A 27275-nucleotide genomic window follows, 5' to 3' on the forward strand; every position below is an offset into this window, starting at 1 on the left:
CGACGGCCCGGATTTTGTGTCGAAAATCCGATCAGTGGATGACTAGACGTGGCTATGGCCGTAATGTTTTAACCGGACCACTCCGGTTACCAACTGCTCGACCGTGGATGTTGTAATTAACATCATCATCATATGCAGACGGTGGATTAAACGCCAACATTAACGTTTACAGTCGCTGTCTAAAGGGAGCTGAGACAAAAAATAAACAGAACTGAACATTCAGAGTTAAGTTCCAAGAAGTAGAAGCCGACGCGTGCGTGTCTTTCTTTTACGGAGTTACTTGCAGAACTAAGAGAAACAGGACAAGCTGAGTCAAGCCAAGTCAAGCCAGCACAAACCAGGTCAAGCCAGGACAAGCCAGGAAATCAACCCGCCAGATGGAGCGTAAGGCCTACTGATGTTGCGTACTCATTATTCCTTTTTCGTAACCTTTTCTAGCACCCTATGTTAGTTTTAAATAATATATTTGTTAGTACTTACGTACTTGTGCTACTGTTCGTTGTGGTGATCCAATTCTGTTATCTTTTAGTTAAAAGTTTGCACCGACATTTAATTGGGATTGATAGGAATAGTGGTTGTTGCAATTTATGCCACTTAGGCCTAAAGCCTCTAAAAAGATCGTTACGCGTTCTCAAATACATCAGGCACAGCTGATTGAAACGCACAGAGAAAGTAATATTTGTGTTTGTCCTGTATCCGGTATCATGAATGCTGCCCAAAAAGAAGAATTTAAAGCCTTCTTTACCTCTTTTCTGACGACAATAAAAGGCGATCTAGAAAAAGAAGCGCATACGACACGCACACAATTAGATTCTCTACAAAACAAGATTGACCAAAAAGCAACTAGTCATGATCACGGTTTGAAGCCAGAAATTTTTGATGGAAATCCTATAGCGGACGCGTCAGTATGGTTGGAGAATTTTCGTGGCATAGCCAAATGAAATAACTGGTCGGAGGAGTTGCAACCTAATGCTTTTTCACTCTATTTGCGGGGCATTGCGCACGCCTGCTTTGTCACATTAGCTGAGGAAACTACCAGCACTTTATCTGCTCTTTTTGATGCGTTTCGCGCACGTTTTGGCTCTGGCCCACAGGATTGGATTTTAAGTCAACAATTAAGTGCGCGTAAACACGCTCCAAACGAGCCCATTGACGATTACATTACTGATATTACGCGCCTATGAAAACGATTAAAATTGTCTGACGTAGAAACAGTGAGATATTTTATTGAGGTATTACAGGGCGACCTTCAAGCCTATGTGTCACTATAGGTAGGCCAAAGACGTTTCAGGAGGCCGAGTCTCAAGCGTATGAAGGACATCGTCAATCGCCGCCAGGCTGCTTCAGATACTCAATCTGTGTTAACGAAAATGCAAATCACGTTTACTAAATTCCTGGAGCAACCTTCAAGTACTTGAACAATGCGGTGATAGCCACCGCTGCGCCAGCTCCAGGTCCTTCAGCTGCTGAAAAGAAACTGGACGAATTGTCCAATCACATTAAAACACTCCAAAAACAACAACAGCGTCAGCAGCAGCACATAAACGCAACTTATGCTATGGCTGCTTATGATGATCAGCCTCCTGGGACATCGCGCCCTTTTCAACCTAGTAATTGGCAGGGACCAAACAGTCAACTAGACCAGTTACAGCGACGGTTAACATATTTAGAGAGTGTTTTAAGGCGGTATCAGAATCCGCGCCATTCCGCCAATCGCTCATATGACCGATCTTACAGAGGCTGGAATGATGAATATAGTAATGAATTCCGTATTCACCCCTTCTACAATCGACGTTCTATGTTAGCCATAGAGGAACCACCAAATTCCAACCAGGGAAACGCCTAAGGACTCTTGTTGGTACCCCAAGAGTCCGTTTTGGCAGAACAAAATTATTTAAATATTATAGACAAGGTTTTCGAAGAGCAACTAGAAACAACAATCAAGTTAGTTATAAGCCCAGAAATTGTTTTACCACTATAGATAGCAGATTCTCTCCAAGACATTCGGTTGCTCGACATAATGTTTCTACTTGTAAAACAGGTGTAAATAGTATTGATGATATTCGCACGGAATCGCCAATTGTAAATAGTCACAATCGCCTTGATGACAGTTTTTCTGACTCGCCTATTTCGGATATCGTGGTAATCCCGGGACACCCATATCCTACTAAAAATATCGTGTCTGAAACACAGTCTAGGGAATCTTTATGTCCGCTTTCTTCGGCGACGAAAAATAGTAATCACAATGTAACTTTTGATAATACATGTTGAGAAAATTAAATACAGTTACCAAATTGAACCAGAGTTCTCAACATACGAGACGCAATAAAAGAAAGGTTAACAGAAATACACAAGTGAAAGTGCGCAAATATCATTTATCAGAAATTGAAAATAAAATGGAGACTGGCTATGTCCATATTAATATTACCAAGAGAATACCGCAAAATCAGACAGTTTTCTCACTCAGCGATGACGCCGCACAAGGTGTTAACAACATGTCAATTTGTCCCGATGGAAACATTAACGCTGGCGTTACCGTGATTATTGATAAACATCATAGTACCTACGTAGATGACCTAGAAAGGAAAGAATTACATCTGAAAGATGTTATCACCACAAACAGTGACGAAACCATAGGAGAACGGAAACGCATTGAAGAAGTTAAAAATAGATACAAGAAATCATAATATATCGTCAGTTAAATTAAAACCAATATTAAAACAGAAAAGAAGTTACCCAATTTTAAGAGAAGAGATTAACGAGAAAATATTTCACACAGAAATGGAAGACGCTCCAAAGGAAAATGAACAAAGCATTGTGAGTAAACAACCCTTGTAAACCCCTGATCAAGTTGTACAACAGGTTTTACCAAAATCTGACTTACGCAGTCAGACCACTTCAGGTATTTTCAGGACTAGGAATTTAGATTCGGAAGCCATACCCAATGTGCACACAAAGAAAACCGAAACTCTTTCGTATTCACAGGAAATTACCACTGACTCTCGTCTCTTTGTCTTGCCCAGCCAAGCAAGCTGCCAAGAAGACTTAGTTCATGACAACGCGTGTGAAACACAGCAAATTTCCAGCTCCAAACATAATGAAACAAGTACAACAGTTGACTCAGCTAAAGATTTTTCTAAATTGCCAACTTACGAAGAAGCAGTAACCTTTCCTAGTTTAACAGAATATCTGACCAATACTCCTATGACGGAAGAAATAAGGAAAGTTTTGGATTTTGCAAGGCACAGCCCTCTAAAGGAAGCAATTGTTACTGTTTGTCAGGCCAATACACCTCCTTACAAATTCTTCATGCCAAAACAACGTAAACCACTCGATAAATCAGAAATTCCGTCTTGTATTACTAGAATGAGCCATTGACACGCTTTGGTTATTTATAACTACCAATCATTCACGAAAACAAAGAAACATAAACTAAACCAAAAAAAAAAACACTGAAACAAACAAACAACAAACAATTTTGTTAAGTATTTCATGAAGTTACTAAGCGGGGCTTGACACGAATACTACTAAATTTTTGTCTGTTAACTCAGCAGTAAGAAACTCAACTAGGTTTAATCTTCTGTTTACACTTTATATTACAATTAAGATTTTACGTGAGCATTTTTGAACACTGTTATTCCTATCAACCCTTCGCTTATGTGATTTTCTTTTAATGCCGTATGTCCACATAATTTTTACTTGTAGGTTATACATTGTTCAGCTGTAGTGTTGAGTTCGTGAAGATATATATATGTATATATATATATATGCCTCCTTTTTTTTGTTATGGTATTGTCATGTTATCTTGCTTGCATTCTATTAACTCACTGTGAGCTAGGGACTAGCTCAATCTAAGGGTGGAGAATATGTAAAACAATAAAATGCAAACAAGATATCAATTCTTAACCATATTTATTCGTTGTAATAATGGGTAAAAAGGCAACGGTAATGTTTTAAGAAATAGGTGTTGGGTCATTCGAAATATAATATTGGAATACTTTAGGTGTTTGGGATACATTGACATTACGGACTTGCTCCTTGACTAGCTGATCAAATGTTGCCTTTCTTATCGTTGTTGTTGTATACGCGGGTGCTACGTTTCCTAGGAACTAGTTCTTCGTATGTGTAAATTACCTGACTGTTGTTACGCTGGAAATAGTGCCCTGTAATCTAACTCTTTTTAATGTAGTATTTACTTAAATAATTTGTTAACTGATTCTTGTTAGACCTAGTAAAATACCTTGGTACATTCATGTTCTGCGGGCACCGTTGCTATACTACATGTTTTCGGGTCAGCTGCGTTGTTCAGCAACTCGTTTGTTTACTCGCGGGTGTCGATCGAGAAAACAAAATAAAAATTGAAATCTAGATTTTGGAAGCGCTCCTTTTGGAATTAGTCGCGTTAGACTCCTTAACTTATTTTTAGTCTCCTGTTCAACTTTTCAGTCAAATCTTGTCCTTTTTACTGAGCTGTTCAGGGAGTTTTATAGCGATGTTTAATTACTTTATTCCTACAATCTCCGACAAAAGTCTTAGCACACCTTCCCAATTTTGCAATATCTGTCAGGGCAATTTATCAGTACGCCCCGTTCCGCCCAAATCAATTTTGCTAATCGTGATGAAGTGGTCATTGCCCGCTTACAACATTGTCGGGGGGGAAGGGGGTTCCCCCTTCTAATGATGTGATTAGGTATTGTCCCCAAAATACCTTGTCAACGCATTTTCGTGCTGTCTGATCCAGGTGTGCCAAGGACTTTTGTTGAGGATTGTCGTTCACACTTCGACCCAAATAAAGAAAAGATTCCTTACAATAGCAGCGGCACCTCGTTAAGATATGTTTGTACCAAAAGAGCACGTTCACTTAATGAGATGGATGGCTTCAACTGGAACTCCCTCCCACGAAGCTGGGAGTTTGCACACCTATTTCTTGTAACACTTTAGTCGTACAGAATTTTCAACAACAACTTTTATTAGAGATCCTGGCACTTTTCCTTGATTTTAATTTGTAAACTTATTCTTGATAATTGTTATATTGAACGTGCTGATTTATTTGGATCATACACCCTATGCTTGATAGTGGAAATTCAGAAATGAAAAGATTTTTCACTAAGTAAATTCTGCGAATTCTTGGTAGTAGAACACAGCGCATGTACTGACATCAGCGTTGATTTCCGAATTTGACGTATTAGACAGCTGATTGACAGCACGGGTGTGATCCAAATAAACGAGCGCGGGCCAAACCTACGCATCAGAGTTGTAGTAATTGCTGTAATCAGGCAAGAGTGGCAGTAGGGGAACGTTGTCAGTATTCTAATGAAGTCATCAATAGTGGAAATAAAAAGAGAAGTAACCAAACAAAGAGTATTGAGGTGATCGGCTAATTTCCCCAAGGGTCCCTTTAATCACGCTGCGCGTAGCCCGGTCTCGGCGACTTTCTGGTCATAGTCACTAAGTGAGTTAATATTTCGGCCAGACTGCTTATAAGTAAGCGTTCAAAAATTTTTCTTCTGGACATTTCACTGAAAACCAAAGTCTTCTCCAATTAGTTTAGAGTCTCTAGGGCTGGGAAATATCGCCCAAGTTCCTGGAAATCCACCCAAAGTTGGTCAAAATCGCGCGGCGCGTAGCCAGGTATTTGCGACTTACTAGTCATAGTCACTAAGTGAGTTAACAATTCGTCAACTGAAACCGCGCTGCGCCTAGCCCAGTCTCCGCGACTTTCTAGTGATAGTCACTAAGTGAGTTAATATTTCGGCCAGACTGCTCATAAGTAAGCGTTCAAAAATTTTTCTTTTGGCCATTTCACTGAAAACCAAAGTCTTCTCGAATTAGTTTAGAGTCCCTACGACTGGAAAATGTCGCCCAAGTTCCTGGAAATCCACCCAAAGTTGGTCAAAATCTCGCTGCAGCGTAGCCCGGTCTCGGCGACTTTCTAGCCATAGTCACTAAGTGACTTAATATCTCAGCCAGACTGCTCATAAGTAAGCGTTCAAAAATTTTTCTTCTGGCCATTTCACTGAAAACCAAAGTCTTCTCCAATTAGCTTAGAGACCTTAGGGCTGGGAAATTCCTGGAAATCGACCCAAAGTTGGTCAAAATTACGCTGTGCCTAGCCCGGTCTCGGCAACTTTCTAGTTATAGTCACTAAGTGAGTTAATATTTCGGCCAGACTGCTCATAAGTAAGTTTTCAAAACGTTTTTCTTCTGGCGATTTTTTTGAAAACCGAAAGTAGTATAGTAAATGGCGGTACTAGGACATTATGCAAAAAACGACATACCCACTCCCCTAGAAACCCAAAAAATACCCTCGCCGGGCCTCAACTCGAAAAATGCATTTTCAGGCCTCTTAGGGTATGTTTTGTCCTAAGCCCTCTCATTGGCAAATTTCATGTCTCCCAACCCTCTAGAAATCAAAAAAAAATCCTTCTACTAGAAACCCTTCGCGAAGTCGGGTCATGACCAAAAAGTACTCCTGCCACCCCTCTGGAAATCAAAAAACTCCTTTAGCCAGAAACAGCATAAATTAGGCTATCTCAGGCCTCTGCAAATCAAAAACTTATTCACCAAGTGGCAAAACAGAGCTTTTGAATTTGATATAAAAGAGAAACGTTATTGATATATTGGTAGTATGAGTATGAAAAATGAAATTGAAATATATAAGGTTCATCCTTTGTATAATAAATATGCCGCGTCGAATCTTGGCAAGGTTATTAATACCAGAACAATGAAAATAGTTGGGTGCAGCTTAAATCATTGTGGATATAATCGTTGTTCTGTCAGCGGGCTGGGATTCAAACAAAACTCAATGCTAGCTCACAGATTTATATGGGAATGTCTCAACGGTTCAATTCCGAGTGATAAAGTCATTGATCATATTAATGATGTGAAAACTGATAATAGACTGTGTAATTTACAATTATTATCACAAAGTGAGAATAGTAAGAAAGCAGCAAAAAATCGAGATTATTCTTTTGTGAAGTATAATCATTTGAATAAGAAAAAAGTCAAATCAATAAACCGCTCCGATGGGACGATTATGATTTTCAAAAGTTTATCCAGTGCTGGAAAAAAGCTTCATGCTAGTGCTGGTTCAGTGAAAATGACTTGCGATAAAAAATATGGCTATAAATATGCCTTTTCAAAGTTAGACGGCTCTTTTGAATATATGGCTTTATATAAAATATACATATAGCCAGAAACAATAATATTTTTGGCTATCATAATAGCAAAAGCAGATATGGCAAAAATAACACATCTGATAGACGATCTATCTGTATATATAGGCTATACTATTTTCACCACAACCAAGTAATGTCGCTAATATACATTACTCGATTAACGTTTATATTTTCAGCACATCCTTTAGTGGTACCCAACTGTTGAAATCATCACTGTATCTCTTCCAATTTACTAACGCTTGCTTCTTCTTATGATTTCTCCTTAGGATTTTTTCAATTCTGAATATATCCTGTTTGGCTTTTAACAGCTCAGGGTCATAAAAACTGCCTGTTATCTCTTCACCGTGGAGATCTTTTAATTTGTAAGTGACTGGATTCGCATATTGGATCTTATCAATTGTAACTACTTCCTCAGTCCAATTAGGGGTATATCCTTTGTCGAATACTTTTCTCTTGCCTTTGCTTATTCTAACCTTATCACCGATTTTAAACTTCGGTTTTGATGATGGCTCTGTATTACTATTCAGATTAAAGTATACAATTCCTTCATTTTTTCCTGACTAGCTTCAACAGGTGTCATTTTTATTGAACCATGTTTGGTGTTATTATACTGTTCTAATATTTTGGGTAGAATATCCAAATACTGATTACTGTATTACCCCAAATAGTAAACTGCTTCCACATTTTGGTTTTTATTGTTTTATTCCATCTTTCACAATGATTTTTCTTCATTTACCGTGGAATACAGTGTTATGTTATTCTTATCCAATAAGTCCTTCAAATGCTTGTTATAATAATCTTTACCCTCATCAGTCCATAAGTACTCAGGTTTTCTTCCCTCTCTGATAATGGATTTGAATGCTTCAGTTACAGATTCACCTTTTTTATCCTTCAACGGTACAATCCAACCGTATTTACTAAACGCATCTAAAACCATCAGAAGATATCTGTAGCCCTTGTTCTACTTGCTGAACTGCTGCATTTCAACTAAATCAGAACACCATATTTCATCGATATGATTGACTGTTACACGCCGTCGAGTAAAGTTACGTTTTACTGGTTTGTGCAATTCATCAGCTAATTTTTCTTGCCAGTTCACTTCACTCGACGGATTCTTCCGTTTTTTGATACCCCAAGACCCAGTTTCTGTTTTTTATCGATCAATCAAGAATCGTGCTGTTGATCCCCTCTTTGGCATTTCACCATATGGTATTTCATCCAGTGATGAAACCATTTGCCAATCACAATCACCTTTGTTTTTTTTTTCCCATATCATAACAAATATCGTGATCAGCAGCTATCTCATCCACCTTATTACACGGTTGTACGTACCATTTAAGAACTCACCGGTGCATGGGTTGTATTCTAATTGCTTATTCAATGGATTATATGGTCCCATTTATTTGTACTTTCCTGGTGTCCATCCAGCCTTTGGTTTTGGTATTTTGCCAATCGCTTTTTGGATATCAATTGTACCTCCTTTGTACATGTCAGCATCAAGATCCATTCTGTCAGTTTTATATTTGTAATTTGGTCTCACTTTGGTTGATAATTAATTAATTGCTTCAGATCCAACTTTTTGAATAACAGGAGTTGCTTTCTTAATTCCCCAATCAATCGCTTTCTTTTGCAATTTTGGATTTCTTATAAATTCCTAGCCCGGAACCTATTTGTTTATTGGAGAGTTTCAGAAGAACATTCGGATCACCTCTTGCTAATACTCTTGCCAAATCTCTAGCTTGTTTTCTGGTTAATAGATGGTGACAAGTATTCACAAGATCACTAATACTATTATTTGGTATCATAAAAACACCACCTGTTTGGCCTCTTCCCGTTATTTTCTTCACAATTTGGAAAGCACCTTCTGAAGCTAATCCGGCCAATGTAGATAATGCAAGGTTTTCTTTGCTATGGTAGGTGCAAAAGTACGACCTAAACTTAATATGCTTGTCAACAGACTACCTCGAACCTCGTTTCTGATATTAGTCTTAGCCAGTTTGATGTCCAATCCTTTATTCAGCTCTTTATTCTTGTGCAATCGTTTTGGCACATTTTGTGCAACGTACAAAACGTTATTTCCAGTTAGTGCATCTTTTGAAAGCCTGAGAACAATGGTTTCACGCTTATGAAATGCACTAGCAAGATTCTTTTTCTGATTTGGTGATAATTTCACCCTTATTTCAAATAATTGCGTCATATATTATATAGATTATATAAAATATGTATTTTGAAAAACATCCTCGTATTGAAGAATAACTAACTAACTTCTATATTTGCTATTCTATTTATTTACACAATAACTAACTCATTACCAATTTTTTTAATCACAACCAGCATCTCTTCGTAAAAGACAATTGCGTCAACATTGAATGCAGCTGCTGGAGCAGCATTTATTTTGTATCTGAAAATTAACTGTTTGGGATCCCTTGTAACTTTTTCTGTTTGGTTTGTTAAATCAAAATATATCATACCATAAAGACCATTAAAATTTGCAAGATTCAGTTGTGTACCAGTATTAGAATCATTTCTTCTTGCAGCATAAGACAAATCGTTAAAAATTCTCACCTTAGTTTCTGTATCATACTCAGTTTCTGGATAAAATATTCCACTTCCATATTCTAATGTACACGTCGTCAGATAACTATTAGCATCAGCGGCATTCAATTTATAAGTATCAAATAAGTAAGGATTTTCTGCCACGACATTAGTTTTATTTCTTTCGAGATATACAAATATATGTTTAACATAATCCACACTTGTTGAAATCTGATCAAAACCACTTGCTTGTGCTGGAGCGGACATTTGATACACGATCTCAGATAGGACCATTTAGTTTCTTTCAAAAATGAGCTGACAAAATTGTCATATAGACTATCTTTTGGAATTAATTTGGGCACCCATAATAGAAAACGATTAATGGCGACTCTTCCATCATCGGCAGCATCTGCTTTTTGAATTAGCTCATCATCATTCTGAAGTGTTATATCGAATTGTAATTGCATTGGTATAAGCATCTTATCTTCTAACACTTCGAAGAATGAATATCTATTGACAGGAATAATAACATTGACATCAGCATTTCCCACTGTTAACCTTCGTCTTGCTTCAAATCCTGCATTCTAATTAGCATTAGCAATCTGATGGCTAGTATCCAAATACCAAAGACCGTTTTTTGCAACTGATCTGCTGAAATCATCAGAATACTCCAATAGATTCTTAACAAAACTGACCTTGTGGAGATTATCTGTATCATATACGATTTTACCAGCAGATTTGATCATCAGATGATTGATGAAAGAGTGTGAGCCATTGATGACCGTAATTCTATCACCTCCACCATAAGCTGTTCCATCAGCGAGTTTTGGTACTTGAAACAGAATTTTTAAAATAAGCATTATACCAATCGTAAAACGCTGATCTGTCATTGATTGTAAATTTGTATCCATTTTTATCTTGGTGTTCACCATTAGCTGGTGCTCTGATTGCATCATCTGACTGGTATCTTACAAACTCATTTCGTTGTAACATTTCACTTCATCTAAAAGCCATTATACTATTAGTTTAGATAAAAATTCGTGTTTTATAATATTTGACCAAGTATTGGAATTGAGTTGAATGGACTGTTTTTCCGAGCAGTAGTCCCTTTCCTTTCCTTTTCCTTACACCTTCTCCTGATATTAAACGATTCAATATTATATCTCTACTTTCTTCTTTTATCGTTGGAAGTGTTGGTGTTTTTTGTTTCACACCTCTTAGTCGTTTCATCATCAGATCACCTGATTTCTCTGCTGCTTTTTTTACCCAAACGCTCACCAGCGTGTTCTACTCCGGCCAGATTTTATTGCTTTTTTCGCGATTGGTTTGGCAACATTTTGGAATACAGATGATGCTATACTTCTTATCGGTTTGAATATATTGTCAACAATCAAACCGTTTCGTTTGTGTTTTTACACAAATTTACCCATTTGAGGATGGTAAAATCTTTTGAATTCATACGATTTCATATAAATAAATTCGACAATTCTTTTCAACAGTAAGCTAAAAGCTGTATCTGCGCCATTAAGATTTATCTGTCGTCTTTTGCCATCGGTTATATATATTCTCATTCTTGAAATGGTGTTCTTATTCACAGGATTAAATGTGACTCTTTGCGGTTCCATAGTGAAACTAAATGACGGTTTGAGGATACTGGTTGAGAAAGATTAAATTATATCTGTATCTCCTCCATTAACAAGGCTGATATTAACCAAATCACAGTGTATGTTTAGCATTTCTGTATCTTGACTTAAATCAGGCATTCGTGACCCATAATTTTCAGCATCTTTAAGAAAGCCAACGAGCTCGTGAAAATTTGATTGGGTGAGATCTAGTTGGTAGCCTGTTTTCAATTTTATTAATACTCTGTAGGTGGAGTACTGAAATTTTAAAATTATTGGATGTTTATCAAGATCATCATCACCATCTTTTTTATCATCGTCATCATCTTTTTGTCAGACTGGTCATAAATTGAATATTAACGGTGGAACTTCCATGAATGTGGATTTAGATATGGGGAACAACAAAATAATAAACATTACACCTGGCAGCGACAACAATGATGCAGTCAATTATCAACAGTTAACAACCAAAGCAAACGAAAATCAAACGCTTTTACTTGATGGTTCAAATAAAATGGCTGCTGATTTAGACAGGAGTAACAACAAAATCATCAACTTATCCACTGACTCCCACAACGTGCTGTCAGCCACCAATATCAGGTACGTAAACCAAGTCAACGGGGCTATGATTATAACGCTGACTGATAGTTTTACAAAAAAAATAAATGACTCACATATCAGCGACTCAACAAACAAAAAAAGTGTTTTCCAATATCTTATGGATGATGTTAATCAATCAACACGTGAGAGTAACATTATTGTTGATGGTATCGAAGACTTTTCTGATTCACCTCATGATATTAGTAAGAAAGCTTACAGTTTCAGAATTGGAAAAGACGCACAAAACTGGTATTCATTTCGACTGGGATTCAACATGTATCTACTTCCTGAGGGTGAATTCACTTTGGTGATTGAATTCTTCCCACCAGCTATGGATCAGGTGACAGTGTCAGTTGATTCCTCCTAACTGAATATCAGTCAACAAACAATCAGGCTGTTTTCGAAATATAGTGGATTCATCATTCACTTCCATAAGTACGATGTAACTCCACCTGAATACAATTACGTTAATAATAATAATAATAATAATAATAATAATAATTTATTCATTTATAGTGCGCTTTTTAACATACCAGCTGATCAAAAGCGCATTACAACAATAAATAACCTAAAACTATACAAGTATTAAAAATCTACAATAAAATTTAAAAATAATTTAAAAAACACTACATCATTTATTTATATATACATATTTAAGAAATATTAAAAGCTAATTTAAAAAGATAAGTTTTAAGATTTGACTTAAACGTGGAAATACATTTGATCATGCGGAGGCTAACAGGAAGAGCGTTACACAGAGTGGGCGCAGACACACTCAGTGAAGGATCTGTCACCAAATGACTTTTTCATTCTCCCCGAAGGATGCTTTAATAAAACACCTTCACAGAAAAATGCGAGTCCAACCAGGCGCCTAGATTACGCACTACCTTAACAGGCTTAATATCGATCATGCCAACACGGACTGAACTGTGATTAATTTTCAGCAACTGTTGTCTCGATCCGATAACAAGAAATTCAGTCTTATCATCGTTGATCTTTAATTTGTCCCGGTACATCCATTTACGTAAGTCACTAATGCATCGCTCCATAGCTTCCAATGCCTTCACTTGATCCATAGGCCTGTTAGGATTAAAAGACAAGTAAAGTTGCGTGTCGTCAGCGAAGCAGTGCGCATTCGGCAGGTGGACTTGTACTATCTCAAAGAGCTTGGAGGCGTAAACCACAAACAGAAGCAGGCCGAGACAGCTGCCTTGTGGGACACCAAAACGCAGATCGAAGCTACCAGATGTAGCCCCCTCAAACAAAACACGCTGGCTGCGTCCCGACAAATACGACGAGGACCACTCTAAAGCCTTCCCGCCTATACCAAAATCAGTGGTCAAGCGTTTTAGCAAAATCGCGTGGTCCACGGTGTCAAAAGCAGCGCTTAAATCTAAGAGGACAAGTAGTGTAACACGCTGCGAGTTCATATTCAACGTTCAACTTGACTTGAAATGTCAGGGTATTACAAACAGTCCATCTCAGGGGCGTGGTCATTTGGTTATTTATGGGATCGAGGGAAAACAGAGCGCTCTGAGCTAAGATGTCTTCGATGAGCTGTATTATTTAGAAAATGGCAAACTGACATTCAAAACTGCTGTTGAATTTCAAACGGCAAACTTTAGTGAAAATATTGACATGAAAAATCAGATAAAAAAATGTCCAAAACAGTGTCGAAAATAATGATACTGTGAATATCAAACAGCTGAATGAGTTTGAAGATAATCTTGTAAAATTTTTCAGAAGAGAAATGCAAACCAAAATCGATCCTTTCAACTACAACATCACTGAACTGACAACAAAAGTATACGTTGCTGAAAAACAAATAGCCCGAGTGGCATTGCACGACGAGGTGTTAAAAAGATTATTCGAATTTTACGCAGACTTGTTAGATCCAGAAGAGTTCAAAAGAAGTGGTCCTAGTGTGACTGCGTTGGACGATTTGAAAGTGACTACTCGGACTGGTTCACCGAGTAGTATACCATTTTCTGTTTTCAATTTACCTTACCGTTTCCGTGGTTTCTATGGCGAAATGAATGTCAATATCGACGTCCAGAAAGATTTCTCCATGTTTTTCGTTATCAAACATGATACTAATTTTTCAGAGAATTTTGGCGCGTTTGTAAATACTCAGAGAGACATATTCTATGTAAGAATACTGAATCGTTTAGACAGTAGTGGTAGTGGTGGTAGAACTTACCGACTTACAATCACATTCAATCGTAACGAACAACTATTTATCGATATAACAAATAATTTCAAAAATAAACAATTCATGATATGGGTTGTTAAAAACGGTGAAAATATAAATGCCGAAATTGCAGGAATACCTGGTACAATAACAACAACACGTTCTTTTCCTCAACCTACATCTTCAAAAATACATATCGAATGGGGTTCACAACAAACCTTTATGCAATTGGTGGAGATGCTTTTCACGCTATGGTAGCAGCAGAAAAAAAAGGTTGGGGACATATTTTGAATTGGATTAAATAATATCTAAACCATATATATGAAAGCATCAAAGACTGCTTTCAATTTCAATCATATCGATAACAATTTAACCGAAGCTGAGATATCAGAGTTGAAAGCTTTGTACAAATACTATCGTAATAGACATGTGTCCATTATACGACAAGTTTGAGGATAAGTTTAATAAATTGTTCACAAGTGAATAAGATTAATTATTTTACTCCAATAATATTCAACATCAGCAAAGTTTTTTGGACCTCGTTATTGGTATATTATCAGTCGGTAAATCCAAAAATTCGAAAATTTTTTTAGAATAAAATTAATGTTAATCATTCGTTTACGATCACCATTAATTTGTGGCATTATCCTGTCTATTTTTCGGAAAATATCATGTATTCTATTTTTATTGTGTACTGATAATTGCCATCCATTTTTACTAGTGATATCGTTTAACACATTGTCTAAATGATATTTTCTTTGTTAAACCGACAATCTTGTACTTGTTTTCATGAAAATCAACGTACTCACTGGCTGTATCATAACCACTTACTGTACCACAATTGCGGCATACATTTGTACCCTTGTTATTTATCATGTCTTGTTTTTCACAACATGACACTATTTTAATTGTTGGCTGTTGTAATTCTTCATCGCAAAATGGACAATTGATGTAGTCCATTTTGATCATTTCTTCGTGGATAACATTTCCACAATTAAACTTATTTGTTTCACTCAATTCCATCACCAATAATATATCTTGTTTTCTCTCCATATGTTTTTAGTCTGAATCAGTTTCTTCGTAGTCTGATGGCAACCACTCTTCATCCGAAGGTTGAGAATCCCAAATTGAACTCTGACTTGATTGGCTTGATTGACTTAGTCTTTGGGTTTGACTTTGGCTTGATTGACTTGATTGACTCGATTGGCTCGATTGGCTTACACTTTGGCTTGATTGACTTGTGTCCCATGATTGACTCATATTAATAGAATGGATAAAATTATGTGCCAATATTGTATGAACAAGTATGAAGTATACTCATTTGTATCAAGTAAATTTTCGAATAAAAGGTTCTACTTTGTTTACAAAAAAGAATCATTTTGGAATAAACTGAACCGATTATTAAAGTAATATATATGGAAGTTACACGTTGGTTCTGTCCGTATTGTTTAGAATATTATTTGTTGGTGTATATAGTCCCATATAAACTAAATATGAAGCATCAAACGAATAAAGTAGAGTTTGAGAAGAGATATGATGAATAAGAACGATGCGTTTCTAAGGTTTTAGAAATAATAGGGTGAATGTGTTTCTTACGCGTAAGAAATAAACTGAAAGCGATTAGGGAAAGTCCAGTGGATTATGTGTTTCTTACGCGCAAGAAATAAAGTGAGAACGATCAGGGAAAGTCTAGTGGATGATGTGTTTCTTACGCGTAAGAAATAAAGGGAGAACAATTAGGGAAAGTCCAGTACATGATGCGTTTCTTACGCTTAAGAAATAAAGTGAGAAAGATTAGGGAAAGTCGAGTGGATTATGTGCTTCTTACGCGTAAGAAATAATAAAGTGATACCGATTAGGGAAAGTCTAGGCGATGATTTCTTTCTTTTGCGTAAGAAATAAAGTGACAATGATTAGGCAAAGTCCACTGGATTATGTATTTCTTACCCGCAAGGAATAATAAAGTGAGAATGATTAGGGAAAGTCCAGTGGATTACGTGTTTCTTATGCGTAAGAAATAAAGTGACAACGATTAGGGAGAGGCCAGTGGATGATGTGTTTCTTACGGATAGGAAATAAAGTGGGAACAATTAAGGAAAGTCCAGTAGATGATGTGTTTCTTACGCGTAAGAAATAAACTGAGAACGATTAGGGAAAGTCCAGTGGATTTTGTGTTTCTTACGCGTAAGACATGATAAAGCGAGAACGATTAGGGAAAGTCCAGTGGATGATGTGCTTTTAACGCGTAAGAAATAAAGTGAGAACGATTAGGGAAAGTGTAGTGGATAATGTGTTTCTTACGCGTAAGAAATAAAGTGAGAACGATTAGGGAAAGTCTAGTGGATGATTTGTTTCTTACGCGCAAGAAATAAAGTGAGAACGATTAGCTAAAGTCCAGTGGATTATGTGTTTCTTACGCGCAAGAAATAAAGTGAGAACGATTAGCGAAAGTCTAGTGGATTATGTGCTTCTTACGCGAAAGAAATAATAAAGTGAGAACGATTAGGGAAAGTGTAGTGGATAATGTGTTTCTTACGCGTAAGAAATAAAGTGAGAACGATTAGGGAAAGTCTAGTGGATGATTTGTTTCTTACGCGCAAGAAATAAAGTGAGAACGATTAGCGAAAGTCCAGTGGATTATGTGTTTCTTACGCGCAAGAAATAAAGTGAGAACGATTAGCGAAAGTCTAGTGGATTATGTGCTTCTTACGCGAAAGAAATAATAAAGTGAGAACGATTAGGGAAAGTCTAGGCGATGATTTCTTTCTTTCGAGTAAGAAATAAAGTGACAACGATTAGGCAAAGTCCACTCGATTATGTATTTCTTACCCGCAAGGAATAATAAAGTGAGAATGATTAGGGAAAGTCCAGTGGATTACGTGTTTCTTAGGCGTAAGAAATAAAGTGAGAACAATCAGGGAAAGTCCAGTGGATAATATGTTTCTTACGGCTGAGAAATAAAGTAAGACCGAGTAGGGAAAGTAAAGTGGATGATGTGTTTCTTACGAGTAAGAAATCAAGTGAGAACGATTAGGGAAACTCTAGTGGATGATGTGTTTCTTACGCGTAAGAAATAAAGTGAGAACGATTAGGGAAATTCTAGTGGATAATGTGTTTCTTACGCGTAAGAAATAAAGTGAGAACGATTAGGGAAAGTCCAGTGGATTTTGTGTTTCTTACGCGCAAAAAATAAAATGAGAACGATTAGCGAAAGTCCAGTGGATTATGTGTTTCTTACACGCAAAAAATAAAGTGAGAACGATTAGCCAAAGTCCAGTGGATTTTGTGTTTCTTACGCGCAAGAAATAAAATGAGAACGATTAGCGAAAGTCCAGTGGATTATGTGTTTCTTACGCGCAAGAAATAAAGTGAGAACGATTAGGAAAAGTCGAGTGGATTATGTGTTTCTTACACGCATGAAATAAAGTGAGAACGATTAGCGAAAGTCCAGTGCATTATGTGTTTCTTACGCGCAAGAAACAAACTGAGAACGATTAGGGAAAGTCCAGTGGATTTTGTGTTTCTTACGAGCAAGAAATAAAGTGAGAACGATTAGCGAAAGTCCAGTGGATTTTGTGTTTCTTACGGGCAAGAAATAGAGTGAGATCGATTAGCGAAAGTCCAGTGGATTTTGTGTTTCTTACGCGCAAGAAATAAAGTGAGAACGATTAGCGAAAGTCCAGTGGATTATGTGTTTCTTACGCGCAAGAAACAAAGTGAGAACGATTAGGGAAAGTCCAGTGGATTTTGTGTTTCTTACGCGCAAGAAATAAAGTGAGAACGCTTAGGGAAGGTCCAGTGGATTTTGTGTTTCTTACGCGCAAGAAATAAAGTGAGAACGATTAGCGACAGTCGAGTGGATTATGTGTTTCTTACGCGCAACAAATAAAGTAAGAACGATTAGGGAAAGTGCAGTGGATTATGTGTTTCTTACGCGCAAGAAATAAAGTGAGAACGACTAGGGAAAGTCCAGTGGATTTTGTGTTTCTTACGGGGAAGAAATAAAGTGAGAACGACTACGGAAAGTCCACTGGATTTTGTGTTTCTTACGCGCAAGAAATAAAGTGAGAACGATTAGCGAAAGTCCAGTGGATTTTGTGTTTCTTACGCGCAAGAAATAGACTGACAACGATTAGGGAAATTCTAGTGGATAATGTGTTTCTTACGCGTAAGAAATAAAGTGAGAACGATTAGGGAAAGTCCAGTGGATTTTGTGTTTCTTACGCGCAAGAAATAAAGTGAGAAGGATTAGCGAAAGTCCAGTGGATTTTGTGTTTCTTACGCGCAAGAAATAAAGTGAGAAGGATTAGCTAAAGTCCAGTGGATTTTGTGTTTCTTACGCGCAAGAAATAAAGTGAGAACGATTAGGAAAAGTCGAGTGGATTATGTGTTTCTTACACGCAAGAAATAAAGTCAGAACGATTAGCGAAAGTCCAGTGCATTATGTGTTTCTTACGCGCAAGAAACAAACTGAGAACGATTAGGGAAAGTCCAGTGGATTTTGTGTTTCTTACGCGCAAGAAATAAAGTGAGAACAATTAGCGAAAGTCCAGTGCATTTTGTGTTTCTTACGCCCAAGAAATAAACTGACAACGATTAGGGAAACTCTTGTGGATTATGTGTTTCTTACGCGCAAGAAATAAAGTGAGAACGATTAGCGAAAGTCCAGTGGATTATGTGTTTCTTACGCGCAAAAAACAAAGTGAGAACGATTAGGGAAAGTCCAGTGGATTTTGTGTTTCTTACGCGCAAGAAATAAAGTGAGAACGCTTAGGGAAGGTCCAGTGGATTTTGTGTTTCTTACGCGCAAGAAATAAAGTGAGAACGATTAGCGAAAGTCGAGTGGATTATGTGTTTCTTACGCGCAAGAAATAAAGTAAAAACGATTAGGGAAAGTGCAGTGGATTATGTGTTTCTTACGCCCAAGAAATAAAGTGAAAACGACTAGGGAAAGTCCAGTGGATTTTGTGTTTCTTACGGGGAAGAAATAAAGTGAGAACGACTACGGAAAGTCCACTGGATTTTGTGTTTCTTACGCGCAAGAAATACAGTGAGAACGATTAGCGAAAGTCCAGTGGATTTTGTGTTTCTTACGCGCAAGAAATACAGTGACAACGATTAGGGAAATTCTAGTGGATAATGTGTTTCTTACGCGCAAGAAATAAAGTGAGAACGATTAGGGAAAGTCCAGTGGATTTTCTGTTTCTTACGCGCAAGAAATAAAGTGAGAAGGATTAGCGAAAGTCCAGTGGATTTTGTGTTTCTTACGCGCAAGAAATAAAGTGAGAAGGATTAGCGAAAGTCCAGTGGATTATGTGTTTCTTACGCGCAAGAAATAAAGTGAGAACGATTAGGGAAAGTCGAGTGGATGATGTGTTTCTTACGCGCAAGAAATAAAGTAAGAACGATTAGGGAAAGTGCAGTGGATTATGTGATTCTTAAGCCCAAGAAATAAAGTGAGAACGACTAGGAAAAGTCCAGTGGATTTTGTGTTTCTTACGGGCAAGAAATAAAGTGAGAACGACTACGGAAAGTCCACTCGATTTTGTGTTTCTTACGCGCAAGAAATAAAGTGAGAACGATTAGCGAAAGTCCAGTGGATTTTGTGTTGCTTACGCGGAAGAAATAAAGTGGGAACGATTGGCAAAAGTCCAGTGGATTTTCTGTTTTTTACGCGCAAGCAATAAACTGACAACGATTAAGGAAACTCTAGTGGATTATCTGTTTCTTACGCGCAAGAAATAAAGTGAGAACGATTAGGGAAAGTGCAGAAGATTTTGTGTTTCTTACGCGCAAGAAATAAAGTGAGATCGATTAGGGAAAGTCCAGTGGATTTTGTGTTTCTTACGCGCAAGAAATAAAGTGAGAACGATTAGGGAAAGTCCAGTGGATTTTGTGTTTCTTACGCGCAAGATTTCAAGTGAGAACGATTAGCGAAAGGCCAGTCGCTTTAGTGTTTCTTACGCGCAAGAAATAAAGTGTGAACGATTAGGGAAAGTCCAGTGGATTTTGTGTTTCTTACGCGCAACACATAAAGTGAGAACGATTAGGGAAATTCTAGTGGAAAATGTGTTTCTTACGCGCAAGAAATAAAGTGAGAACGATTAGCGAAAGTCCAGTGGATTTTGTGTTTCTTACGCGTAAGAAATAAAGTGAGAACGATTAGGGAAAGTCCAGTGGATTTTGTGTTTCTTACGCGCAAGAAATAAATTGAGAACGATTAGGGAAAGTCCAGTGGATTTTGTGTTTCTTACGCGCAAGAAATAACGTGAGAACGATTTGGGAAAGTCCAGTGGATTATGTGTTTCTTACGCGGAAGAAATAAAGTGAGAACGATTAGGGAAAGTCCAGTGCATTTTGTGTTTCTTACGCGCAAGAAATAAGGTGAGAACGATTGGCGAAAGTCCAGTGGATTTTGTGTTTCTTACGCGCAAGAAATAAAGTGAGAACGATTAGGTAAAGTGCAGTGGATTATGTGTTTCTTACGCGCAAGAAATAAAGTGAGAACGACTAGGGAAAGTCCAGTGGATTTTGTGTTTCTTACGGGCAAGAAATAAAGTGAGAACGACTACGGAAAGTCCACTGGATTTTGTGTTTCTTACGCGCAAGAAATAAAGTGAGAACGATTGGCGAAAGTCCAGTGGATTTTGTGTTTCTTACGCGGAAGAAATAAAGTGAGAACGATTAGAAAAAGTCCAGTGGATTTTCTGTTTCTTACGCGCAAGAAATAAACTGACAACGATTAAGGAAACTCTAGTGGATTATCTGTTTCTTACGCGCAAGAAATAAAGTAAGAACGATTAGGGAAACTCCAGTGGATTATGTGTTTCTTACGCGCAAGAAATAAAGTGAGAACGATTAGGGAAAGTCCAGTGGATTTTGTGTTTCTTACGCGCAAGAAATAAAGTGAGAAGGATTAGCGAAAGTCCAGTGGATTTTGTGTTTCTTACGCGCAAGAAATAAAGTGAGAACGATTAGCGAAAGTCCAGTGGATTATGTGTTTCTTACGCGCAAGAAATAAAGTGAGAACGATTAGGGAAAGTCGAGTGGATGATGTGTTTCTTACGCGCAAGAAATAAAGTGAGAACGATTAACGAAAGTCCAGTGGATTTTGTGTTTCTTACGCGCAAGAAATAAATTGAGAACGATTAGGGAAAGTCAAGTGGATTTTGTGTTTCTTACGCGCAAGAAATAACGTGAAAACGATTTGGGAAAGTCCGGTGTATTTTGTGTTTCTTACGCCCAAGAAATAAAGTGAGAACGATTAGCGAAAGTCCAGTGGATTATGTGTTTCTTACGCGCAAGAAATAAAGTGAGAACGATTTGGGATAGTCCAGTGGATTATCTGTTTCTTACGTGCAAGAAATAAAGTGAGAACGATTAGGGAAAGTCCAGTGCATTTTGTGTTTCTTACGCGCAAGAAATAAGGTGAGAACGATTGGCGAAAGTCCAGTGGATTTTGTGTTTCTTACGCGCAAGAAACAAAGTGAGAACGATTAGGGAAAGTGCAGTGGATTTTGTGTTTCTTACGCCTAAGAAATAAAGTGAGAACGATTAGGGAAAGTCCAGTGCATTTTGTGTTTCTTACGCGCAAGAAATAAAGTGAGAACGATTAGGGAAAGTGCAGTGGATTTTGTCTTTCTTACGCGCAAGAAATCAAGTGAGAACGATTAGGGAAAGTCCAGTGCATTTTGTGTTTCTTACGCGCAAGAAATAAAGTGAGAACGATTAGGGAAAGTGCAGTGGATGTTGTGTTTCTTACGCGTAAGAAATAAAGTGAGAACGATTGGGGAAAGTCCAGTGGATTTTGTGTTTCTTACGCGCAAGAAATAAAGTGAGAAGTATTAGCGAAAGTCCAGTGGATTTTGTGTTTCTTACGCGCAAGAAATAAAGTGAGAACGATTAGCGAAAGTCCAGTGGATTATGTGTTTCTTACGCGCAAGAAATAAAGTGAGAACGATTAGGGAAAGTCGAGTGGATGATGTGTTTCTTACGCGCAAGAAATAAAGTGAGAACGATTAGCGAAAGTCCAGTGGATTTTCTGTTTCTTACGCGGAAGAAATAAAGTGAGAACGATTAGCAAAAGTCCAGTGGATTTTCTGTTTCTTACGCGTAGGAAATAAACTGACAACGATTAAGGAAACTCTAGTGGATTATCTGTTTCTTACGCGCAAGAAATAAAGTAAGAACGATTAGGGAAACTCCAGTGGATTATGTGTTTCTTACGCGCAAGAAATAAAGTGAGAACGATTAGGGAAAGTCCAGTGGATTTTGTGTTTCTTACGCGCAAGAAATAAAGTGAGAAGGATTAGCGAAAGTCCAGTGGATTTTCTGTTTCTTACGCGTAGGAAATAAACTGACAACGATTAAGGACACTCTAGTGGATTATCTGTTTCTTACGCGCAAGAAATAAATTAAGAACGATTAGGGAAACTCCAGTGGATTTTGTGTTTCTTACGCGCAAGAAATAAAGTGAGAACGATTAGGGAAATTCTAGTGGATAATGTGTTTCTTACGCGCAAGAAATAAAGTGAGAACGATTAGCGAAAGTCCAGTGGATTTTGTGTTTCTTACGCGTAAGAAATAAAGTGAGAACGATTAGGGAAAGTCCAGTGGATTTTGTGTTTCTTACGCGCAAGAAATAAATTGAGAACGATTAGGGAAAGTCAAGTGGATTTTGTGTTTCTTACGCGCTAGAAATAACGTGAAAACGATTTGGGAAAGTCCGGTGTATTTTGTGTTTCTTACGCCCAAGAAATCAAGTGAGAACGATTAGGGAAAGTCCAGTGGATTTTGTGTTTCTTACGCGCAAGAAATAAAGTGAGAACGATTAGGGAAAGTCCAGTGCATTTTGTGTTTCTTACGCGCAAGAGATAAGGTGAGAACGATTGGCGAAAGTCCAGTGGATTTTGTGTTTCTTACGCGCAAGAAACAAAGTGAGAACGATTAGGGAAAGTGCAGTGGATTTTGTGTTTCTTGCGCGCAAGAAACAAAGTGAGAACGATTAGGGAAAGTGCAGTGGATGTTGTGTTTCTTACGCGTAAGAAATAAAGTGAGAACGATTAGGGAAAGTCCAGTGGATTTTGTGTTTCTTACGGGCAAGAAATAAAGTGAGAACGATTAGGGAAAGTGCAGTGGATTTTGTCTTTCTTACGCGCAAGAAATCAAGTGAGAACGATTAGCGATAGTCCAGTGGATTTTGTGTTTCTTACGCGCAAGAAATAAAGTGGAAACGATTAGGGAAAGTGCAGTGGATTTTGTGTTTCTTACGCGTAAGAAATAAAGTGAGAACGATTAGGGAAAGTCCAGTGGATTTTGTGTTTCTTAAGCCCAAGAAATAAAGTGAGAACGATTAGGGAAAGTGCAGTGGATTTTGTCTTTCTTACGCGCAAGAAATAAAGTGAGAACGATTAGCTAAAGTCCAGTGGATTTTGTGTTTCTTACGCGCAAGAAATAAAGTGAGAACGATTAGGGAAAGTGCAGTGGATGTTGTGTTTCTTACGCGTAAGAAATAAAGTGAGAACGATTAGGGAAAGTCCAGTGTATTTTGTGTTTCTTACGCGCAAGAAATAAAGTGAGAACGATTAGGGAAAGTGCAGTGGATTTTGTCTTTCTTAGGCGCAAGAAATCAAGTGAGAACGATTAGGGAAAGTCCAGTGGATTTTGTGTTTCTTACGCGCAAGAAATAAACTGAGAACGATTCGGGAAAGTCCAGTGGATTTTGTGTTTCTTACGCGCAAGAAATAAAGTGAGAACGATTAGGGAAAGTGCAGTGGATTATGTGTTTCTTACGCCCAAGAAATAAAGTGAGAACGACTAGGGAAAGTCCAGTGGATTTTGTGTTTCTTACGGGCAAGAAATAAAGTGAGAACGACTACGGAAAGTCCACTGGATTTTGTGTTTCTTACGCGCAAGAAATAAACTGAGAACGATTAGCGAAAGTCCAGTGGATTTTGTGTTTCTTACGCGGAAGAAATAAAGTGAGAACGATTAGAAAAAGTCCAGTGGATTTTCTGTTTCTTACGCGCAAGAAATAAACTGACAACGATTAAGGAAACTCTAGTGGATTATCTGTTTCTTACGCGCAAGAAATAAAGTAAGAACGATTAGGGAAACTCCAGTGGATTATGTGTTTCTTACGCGCAAGAAATAAAGTGAGAACGATTAGGGAAAGTCCAGTGGATTTTGTGTTTCTTACGCGCAAGAAATAAAGTGAGAAGGATTAGCGAAAGTCCAGTGGATTTTGTGTTTCTTACGCGCAAGAAATAAAGCGAGAACGATTAGCGAAAGTCCAGTGGATTATGTGTTTCTTACGCGCAAGAAATAAAGTGAGAACGATTAGGGAAAGTCGAGTGGATGATGTGTTTCTTACGCGCAAGAAATAAAGTGAGAACGATTAACGAAAGTCCAGTGGATTTTCTGTTTCTTACCCGGAAGAAATAAAGTGAGAACGATTAGCAAAAGTCCAGTGGATTTTCTGTTTCTTACGCGTAGGAAATAAACTGACAACGATTAAGGAAACTCTAGTGGATTATCTGTTTCTTACGCGCAAGAAATAAAGTAAGAACGATTAGGGGAACTCCAGTGGATTATGTGTTTCTTACGCGCAAGAAATAAAGTGAGAACGATTAGCGAAAGTCCAGTGGATTTTGTGTTTCTTACGCGCAAGAAATAAAGTGAGAACGATTAGCGAAAGTCCAGTGGATTTTCTGTTTCTTACGCGTAGGAAATAAACTGACAACGATTAAGGAAACTCTAGTGGATTATCTGTTTCTTACGCGCAAGAAATAAATTAAGAACGATTAGGGAAACTCCAGTGGATTTTGTGTTTCTTACGCGCAAGAAATAAAGTGAGAACGCTTAGGGAAAGTCCAGTGGATTTTGTGTTTCTTACGCGCAACAAATAAAGTGAGAACGATTAGGGAAATTCTAGTGGATAATGTGTTTCTTACGCGCAAGAAATAAAGTGAGAACGATTAGCGAAAGTCCAGTGGATTTTGTGTTTCTTACGCGTAAGAAATAAAGTGAGAACGATTAGGGAAAGTCCAGTGGATTTTGTGTTTCTCACGCGCAAGAAATAAATTGAGAACGATTAGGGAAAGTCAAGTGGATTTTGTGTTTCTGACGCGCAAGAAATAACGTGAAAACGATTTGGGAAAGTCCGGTGTATTTTGTGTTTCTTACGCCCAAGAAATCAAGTGAGAACGATTAGGGAAAGTCCAGTGGATTTTGTGTTTCTTACGCGCAAGAAATAAAGTGAGAACGATTAGGGAAAGTCCAGTGCATTTTGTGTTTCTTACGCGCAAGAGATAAGGTGAGAACGATTGGCGAAAGTCCAGTGGATTTTGTGTTTCTTACGCGCAAGAAACAAAGTGAGAACGATTAGGGAAAGTGCAGTGGATTTTGTGTTTCTTGCGCGCAAGAAACAAAGTGAGAACGATTAGGGACAGTGCAGTGGATGTTGTGTTTCTTACGCGCAAGAAATAAAGTGAGAACGATTAGGGAAAGTGCAGTGGATTTTGTCTTTCTTACGCGCAAGAAATAAAGTCACGACGATTAGCGAAAGTTCAGTGGATTTTGTGTTTCTTGCGCGCAAGAAATAAAATGACAACGATTAGCGAAAGTCTAGTCGATTTTGTGTTTCTTACGCGCAAGAAATAAAGTGAGAATGATTAGCGAAAGTCCAGTGGATTTTGTGTTTCTTACGCGCAAGAAATAAGCTAAGAACGCTTAGGGAAAGTCCAGTGCATTTTGTGTTTCTAACACGTAAGAAATAAAGTGAGAATGATTAGCGAAAGTCCAGTGGATTTTGTGTTTCTAACGCGTAAGAAATAAAGTGAGAACGATTAGCGAAAGTCCAGTGGATTATGTGTTTCTTACGCGCAACAAATAAAGTGAGAACGATTAAGGAAAGTCCAGTGGATTATGTGTTTCTTACGCGCAAGAAATAAAGTGAGAAGGATTAGCGAAAGTCCAGTGGATTTTCTGTTTCTTACGCGCAAGAAATAAAGTGAGAACGATTAGGGAAAGTCCAGTGGATTTTGTGTTTCTAACGCGGAAGAAATAAAGTGAGAACGATTAGGGAAAGTGCAGTGGATTTTTTGTTTCTTACGCGCAAGAAATAAAGTGAAAAGGAATAGGGCAAGTCCAGTGGGTTTTGTGTTCCTTACGCGCAAAAAATAAAATAAGAACGATTACGGAAAGTCCAGTGGATTTTGTGTTTCTGACGCGCAAGAAATAAAGTGAGAACGATTAGGGAAAGTCCAGTAAATTATGTGTTTCTTACGCGCCAGAAATAAGGTGAGAACGATTAGGGAAAGTCCAGTGGATGATGTGTTTCTTACGCGCAAGAAATAAACTCAGAAAGATTAGCGAAAGTCCAGTGGATTTTTTGTTTCTTACGCGCAAGAAATAAAGAGAGAACGATTACCGAAAGTCCAGTGGATTTTGTGTTTCTTACGCGCAAAAAATAAACTGAGAACGATTAGGGAAAGTGCAGTGGATTTTGTGTTTGTGACGCGCAAGAAATAAAGTGAGAACGATTACGGAAGGTCCGGTGGATGTTGTATTTCTTACGCACAAGAAATAAAGTGAGAACGATTAGGGAAAGTCCAGTGGATTTTGTATTTCTTACGCGCAAGAAATAAAGTGAGAACGATTAGCGAAAGTCCAGTGGATTTTGTGTTTCTTACACGCAAGAAATAAAATGAGAACGATTAGCGAAAGTCCAGTGGATTATGTGTTTCTTACGCGCAACAAATAAAGTGAGAACGATTAGCGAAAGTCCAGTGGATTTTCTGTTTCTTACGCGCAAGAAATAAAGTGAGAACGATTAGGTAAAGTCCAGTGGATTATGTGTTTCTTACGCGCAACAAATAAAGTGACAAGGATTAACGAAAGTCCAGTGGATTTTGTGTTTCTTACGCGCAAGAAATAAAGTGAAAACGATTAGCGAAAGTCCAGTGGATTATGTGTTTCTTACGCGCAAGAAATAAACTGAGAACGATTAGGGAAAGTCCAGTGGATTTTGTGTTTCTTACACGCAAGAAATGAAGTGAGAAGGATTAGGGAAAGTCAAGTGGATTTTGTGTTTCTTACGCGCAAAAAATAAAGTAAGAACGATTACGGAAAGTCCAGTGGATTTTGTGT

General features: G+C 37.8%; 2 pseudogenes; one reads left to right on the forward strand and one right to left on the reverse strand.

Annotated features, from left to right (window-relative positions):
• The first annotated feature begins 238 nt into the window (after nucleotides 1-238).
• LOC149095565 (uncharacterized) lies at nucleotides 239-2731 on the forward strand (annotated as a pseudogene).
• A 6736-nt stretch (nucleotides 2732-9467) lies between these two features.
• LOC149095566 (uncharacterized) lies at nucleotides 9468-10727 on the reverse strand (annotated as a pseudogene).
• Nucleotides 10728-27275: the final 16548 nt, after the last annotated feature.

The sequence above is a fragment of the Orbicella faveolata genome, unplaced genomic scaffold (genome assembly GCF_042242905.1).
Source record: "Orbicella faveolata isolate gen_17 unplaced genomic scaffold, um_ofav_v1 contig_50, whole genome shotgun sequence".
NCBI classification, from domain to species: Eukaryota; Metazoa; Cnidaria; class Anthozoa; order Scleractinia; family Merulinidae; genus Orbicella; species Orbicella faveolata.